Source organism: Schistocerca serialis, chromosome 1, assembly GCF_023864345.2.
Source record: "Schistocerca serialis cubense isolate TAMUIC-IGC-003099 chromosome 1, iqSchSeri2.2, whole genome shotgun sequence".
Taxonomy (NCBI): Eukaryota; Metazoa; Arthropoda; class Insecta; order Orthoptera; family Acrididae; genus Schistocerca; species Schistocerca serialis.
In genome coordinates, this window is record NC_064638.1 from 677,740,829 (window position 1) to 677,747,994 (window position 7,166).

Consider the following 7,166-nt stretch of genomic DNA (forward strand, 5'->3'; position numbering starts at 1 on the left):
GCCTCCCCCACAACATTTTCTATGTGTTCTTTCCGATTTAAGTTGTTCGTAATTGTAATACCTACGTATTTAGTTGAACTTACGGCTTTTAGATTAGACTGATTTATCGTGTAACCGAAGTTTAATGAGTTCCTTTTAGCACACATGTGGATGACCTCACACTTTTCTTTATTTAGTGTCAACTGCCCCTTTTCGCACCATTCAGATATTTTTTCTAAATCGTTATTTCTAAATCGTTATATCTAAATTGTTATTATTATTATCTGATTAATTGCCGAGTTCCTTACACAACTGCATCTAATGTATTTGTGGTATCACACATCATATACATGCATAGTGTATCTCTTCCTAATGACTTAGCACTCTTGCAAATGACTGCAACTTCAAACTTATAACTTTCACACACAGCCTTATTTCCATACATTGTAAATCATAGAACATTAATTTCAGTTTCATGTAAGTACATGCATATGCTTGACAATAATTTAAAATTTTTGAGGGTGTTTTAGTCAAACACATTAATATTCTTCTTATACAGTACATTTTATAGATTTACTGAAACTCCAGTTTAACACACTTGCACAAAAAAAGTCCATGTAATGCAACTCAGAGTAACGTGTACTTTCACCTTTTTCTACAACTGTGCCCTAAAATTTTTCAAGGAAATCGTGGTACAGATCTTGACTTCCTCGAACGCAGACATTTTATGTTTTTCACTCTTTAACACTGTAATAAATTAACTCTTTTTGCCTGATAAAATAATTGACACTTGGTTTCCATCTGTATTTACTGTTGCTGCTGCTTTTGTGTAACACTGCTATTGCCAGACTAAAAACAAACAAAGGAAAATCAAGGATGGAATGTAACAATATTGCGAGAAGGAAAGTTGCTACTCGCCATGTAGTGGAGATGCTGAGTCACAGATAGGCACAACAAAAACACTATCACAATTAAAGGATTCAGCCATTAAGGCCTTCTTCAACAATACACCACCCCCCTCCACACACACACACACACACACACACACACACACACACACACACACACACACACACGACTGCAGTCTCAGGCAACTAAAACCATACTGCAAGCAGCAGCACCAGTTGATGATGGGAGTGGCGACTGGGTTGGGGTGGTGAGGGGGAAGGATAGTATGGTGGGGGTGGCGGACAGTGAAGCGCTGCAGGTTAGACGGAGGGCAGGTGAGAGGTAGGGAGGGGGAAGTAGCGGCAAAGGAGAGAGATAAAAAGACTGGGTGTGGTAGTGGAATGACGACTGTGAAGTGCTGGAATGGGAACAGGGAAGGGGCTGGATGGGTGAGGACAATGATTAATGAAGGTTGAGGCCAGGAGGGTTATGGGAACATAGGATGTATTGCAGGTAAGGGTCTGTACTGTCTCCCTAAATAACGAGACTTATTTCCAAGTCACTAACATCATCTATCCCATCAAAGGTAGGGCCACCTGTGAAACCAGTCATGAAGTCTACAAGCTAAGCTGCAACCACTGTGCTGCATTCTATGTAAGCATGATAACCAACATGCTGTCTGTCCACATGAAAGGCCACCGACAAACTGTGGCCAAGAAACTAGTGACCACTCTGTCGCTGATCACGCTGCCAAACATGATGTCCTTCATTTCAATGACTGCTTCACAGCCTGTGCCATACATGATATCCTTCATTTCAATGACTGCTTCACAGCCTGTGCCATATGGATCCTTCCCACCAACACCAGCTTTTCTAAATTGCACAGGTGGGAACTTTCCATGCAATACATCCTACGTTCTCATAACCCTCCTGGCCTCAACCTTTGTTAGTCACTGTTCTCACCCATCCAGCCCCTTCCCTGTTCCCATTCCAGCACTACACAGCTGTCATTCCACTACCACATGCAGTCTTTTTTATTTCTCTCCTTTTCCACTACTTACCCCTCCCCTCCCCCCACCTCTCCCCTGCCCTACGTCTAACCTGCAGCACTTCACTGTCCGCCACCCCCACCATACTATCCTTCCACCCCCGCCACCCTAGCCTCTTCCTTACCCCCACCCAGTCACCACTCCCATCATGAACTGGTGATGCTGCTCGCAGTGTGGTTTTAGTTGCCTAAGACTGCAATCGTGTGTGTTAGCTGCGTTTGTGGACCCGCGCCTTTTGTGTGTGTGTGTGTGTGTGTGTGTGTGTGTATTGTTGACAAAGGCCTTAATTGTGAGTGTCTTTTTGTTGTGCCTATCTGCAACTCAGCATCTCCGATACATGGTGAATTGTCACTTTCCTTCTCACAATATTGTTAATGCTATTGACAGAAATAGTTGTAAAGCTGTAATTATATACTCAAAAAAATTAAGCTGTGATAGTGTTAGTCCTCCTCTACATGTTCACCCTTCAGTTCAACTCATTTTTCCCAGTGACAGGTGACTTGGTGCAGACCTTGGTTGTAGAAATCTGCATTTTGGCTGTTCAAAAAATGTCATCTTGTTCTCATTCCAAAGAAGCAGAATGAGCAGAGGCATTATCATGGAGCAAAAACTACCCCTTGGGCAGTCTCCACATGATCTTCCTATAGCCTTTTGAGGAGATTTTGATAGTATGCTATGTTTACTGTAATTAGATGGCTGAAGTCATCTAGATTGACATATCAAAGCTGCAGCCTCAGTGCAGACTTCACACATGGGTGTGAGGAGTCGTGGAACCCGGTGGGTGGAAACCCTTATGTTCAGAATATTGTGCTAAAAATTGTTTCATGACTAGTTTCCACTTTTGCCATATGACCTCAGTTGTGATATGCTGGTCACTGAGCACCAGGACCTCTCCAGTTCTCTTGAGAGTCTTGATTATCCACAGAGAGATGGTTTGTCACTTTGCTCTTTGTCATTCAGACTTATTTGATCACACTGGAAACATCTATGCCACCTATCCCACGTCATATAATGGTACATTGTTGTTGTACATTGCATGGATTGTTGCAGCTTTGTTCATCAAATGCAGAAAACAAATCACCACATGACAATACTTCATCAATGGGCTGTGCTAATTGTTTTGGCATTCAAAGTGATGGAGCACAGCCATCAGTCATCCTTTTCTTTCAGGTTTTATTAAATAAATCTAGATTTCGGCTAGTGCCTAGCCATTATCCATGCACTATATCATAGTATCAGTGCATGTCGTAGACGTCAGTCCCCTGTTGTTCGGTTTCTGTCACAATTAGTTCAAGACTCTTGAAAAGGACAACTGATTGCTGTTCTCCATGATTTTGAAAGTCGTATCACAGTCATTAAGTGCATCCTTCCTAATGGAGGGAAGGTAACTTGAATGGTTTTCGACTTCTTGATGAATGAACTATGCTACTTGGGTGCAGGGATTCCAGTGTGCATCAGTGCTGCACACGTATACCTGCACACAAACAGAAAATTAAAAACTTGCATTGCCCAAGTACTTTTCCCAGGAATGTACACCAATAGATTTAAAAGAACCTGACCTCCTCCTCCTCCGTCTCCTTTTTCTTTGCTCCACTCATTATTGCAAACATTGTTTCTGTGATTCCATGATGATAACCTTTATTTTAAATATGCAGTCATATTCCGCTGATAATACCACAGTCAACTTTTATTAAATACCTGTGTTATTTTATGATTCTTATTTAGTCTACATAATACTCTTGAAACAGGAAGCGAAATAAGCTTCATACCTATCCATTTGGTGAGTTACCCATCTTGCATATTTTGTTGTGCTTATGATCACCTTCTCATTGTTCAGTTGTGCTCCGTGCAACATACTGACAAAGTTAGGTTTAAGTAATTACGTGTGAAAGAAAAATAAATCATGACCTCTCAAAGCAAATAACTGGGAATTTCAATATCAAGCTTAAAGCTAAAACATTAATTCTTTATATTTCCACTTATGGAACCTAAGCAAAATTTATTTATTGCATCAGTGGCAGGTTTTATGTTTGTGACTCATGAATTCCAAAGGAAAAGTTGAATGCAAGGCAATGAAGACCTTTTTATTAAGTAGTGCCACTGAGTGACCGTTGTGCTATGTCATGAAAGGGTACATTTTCTACAATTGTTTTCATAAATGAAAGAGACATTTTATCAAGTGTGTTGTGCTCTTATTGAGCAACAGCGATCCATATAAGACAGTATGAGGTGAAAGAAACTCTTAATAGAGAGATAATGCAAAGAGTCATCACTATACACATAATTGGCAAAATGCATCTTGAACATTTTTTCATGTAAACAGTATGGTAAGTGCTGCATAAATGAAATATGTAGGATAAGCTACTGTGTCAGAACCATCTATTATATTATAGACATTGTTGTCGAGAAAAAAAAATCTGAAAGGGCCATAAAACGTGGACTGCTAAGTATGTTATGGATGTGGGATGATACAATTCCACTGCTTTAACAGAGAATGCCCTATAGTGAACATAATAGTGAAAACTGTGTGATGGTTGGGATTTGATACTGTTGCCCTTCTTTTTGTGAGCTGTGCACAGCTAACTGGAGTAAGCAAACGCTGTTTGAACTTGCGTCAAATATCCATCGCAAGCTGTACTTCACTAAAGAGTAGAAATGCAGATATGTAATCATAGTAGCATGCCTGTGAATTCTCAACTATCATTTCTAGCAGAAGTACTAATCTAGCAGCATAATAGGACTTCCTCTTTGGAGTTTGGAAGATACTGGGAATGACTAGCAGCCAGTTGAAACTATATCAGCCCATGCTGCGTGCTTGGATAGCATACTCCCCACCATTGTTACGGGGATGATGATTAAAACATCTTTTGTGACTATTGTTCACCTTCACATTCAAAGTTACACTGAGAGATTATGCTGGGGTTTGCTGTTGTAATCTTTAGCTCAAAGACTACTTTGATGCAGCTCTCTATGCTAATCTATCCTGTGCAAGCCTCTCCATGGCTGCTGGAGCCTCCATCTGTTTGAACCTGTTTGCTGCAATCAAGCCTTGGACTCCTCCCACACTTCCCTCCTTTACCACATTGACCATTCCTTCATGATCATGATGTGTCTATCAATCAAGCACATATTTTAGTCAAGTTGGTCATAAATTTTCTTTTCCTCCAATTTCATTCAGTATCTCCTAATTAGTTATTCCATCTAGACTTCTGATCATCTGCATTCTTCTTTAGCATTACATTTTGAAAACTTCTGTTCACTTGTTGTCCAAACTGTTTATCATCCACATTACACTTCCACACAAGGCTGCACTCCAGACAAATACCTGAGGAAAGGTTTCCTAACAATTAAATTTATATTCAGTGTTAACAAATTTCTCTTTTTCAGAAATGCTTTTCTTGCTATTGCCAGTCATATCTACTTCAACTATTGCCATTTGGAACAGCATCACCGAAATGCAGACATATGTACGATCTTGTATTAGGTCTACAACTTTGCTACGGCAGTAGCAGCAAGTGGTGTTCAGGTGGTTTGTCATAGGTGTAATACAAGAAGCTTAGGCATTTGTAAACATAATGTCATAAAGATATTAGTCGATTTGCTGGCATCATAAGGTTATTCTCAATTAAGTATGTCAACTTATGTACCCATTTTTCTCCATTTGTGGGAAGTTTCAATTTTCTGCTTTAACATGAAGAAATCTGTGGCTGTGGCTCTTAAAATGCTGGGTAAGACCAATGGTGATGGAACTATTAGTGGAAGAACATGCAGAGAAAGTTTTCAATGCCTTAAGAACGGTGATTTTGATGTCAAAGACCAGCATGGCAGTGGAAGACAGAACATGTTTGCAGCTACTGAAACAGATGAAGACAGTCACAGGACATCATTATCGAAAGCAATTGATGCGTTCGAGCCCAGCACTGAAACACAAATGGCCACAATACAGCGATAGACAGGTAAAGGTAATTTTGCAGCAGGTCATTTCTCGACCCCATGTCACAAACTCCGTCAAAATATACATGGAAACGTTAAAGTCCCTCCCGCTGTATTCTCCGTACATTGCTCTTTTTCTGACTACCACCTTTTTCGATCAGTGGCATACAGTCTGGCTAAAGTGCAAAATGGAATCGATTCATGGATCCCGACAGAAGACGCCCAGTTCTTCTGCCACAGGATTCGTATGCTACCCGAAAGATGGGAGAATGTAGTGGCTAGTGATGGGCAATACTATGAATCATAATTTTTTGGTGAGTTTTTCACAATAATGCCCCGAACTTCATAAAAAAATGGCAGAAGCAAAGTTTTAGATCTAGTACCTTTCTTCTTCTATCTAACATCCCATATATTTTTTCCTAGTTAAAGTCATAGTTTGTAAGAATGAGGAAAAAAGTTAGCAGAATTGTTCTTCTTCATTGGTACTGACAAAAAAGGTAACATCGTCATATTCTTTCGCCATAGAAGCTGTTTAACTTTTCATGAGGCTATTAATTTCATAAGTGCTTGTGATAGTTTGAAATTAATATTATTCATAACTTTTTCTTTACAGGTGTGAATTTGGCAGGAGGATAAAAGCCATGGGACTGATGATCAACACATTTCCAATCCTATGAGTTGCAGCCAAGTTTTGTTTGGACTGATATTTTTCATGACAAATATTAATACATACCTTTTTGTAGACTGCTGCCTTTTATATATTTAGACCCAATATTTTCAAGATAAATTAATGCAATGCAAATAACTGGTACTTTGCTCCTCCCTTAGATGTGATTATACTGAAACTTTTTTTTTCCTGCCTTTTCATTTTCCTCTAGCCTCCTGCAGTAACAATTTATTGTAGGTCATTAGCATATTCTCAATATTACTGCGTATATGCATAGCACAGCCCTCAATCTGATATATAGCTCCCAGGACTTCATTACCAGCTACACATTCTCACGAATATAGGCTCTCTTCAGTATAAATGTGTGTCTCTTGAATCTCTGCCATATCCACAGTTTCCAAGAAGCATACGAGAAAGACGTTGAGATTTAGATCAGCTAAGCCCTTCCATTGTAAGCTGTAAAACTCGAATGTTATGAGCCAGATATCTGGTGGATTGGTCCTGAGAAGAACCGTTGTAATGTAGTTGCGCATTTGTAGGACAATATGTGAATGAATGAACATATGCACACACGCTGCTACCAACATGTGAAGGATAAGACTCCACATCTCTGTAGGGAACGTATTGACCAATCACCATACTGTTCCAAC

General features: G+C 39.8%; 1 protein-coding gene across 1 annotated transcript in view; it reads left to right on the forward strand.

Moving 5' to 3' along the window:
* LOC126480152 (transmembrane protein 203-like) overlaps positions 1-6,700 on the forward strand; it is a 52,370-nt gene extending 45,670 nt beyond the window's left edge. Inside the window, exon 4 of the mRNA XM_050103844.1 lies at positions 6,463-6,700. The gene's annotated coding sequence lies outside the window, so the exon portion shown is untranslated. The remainder of the gene's footprint in view (positions 1-6,462) is intronic.
* The last annotated feature ends 466 nt before the right edge of the window (positions 6,701-7,166 follow it).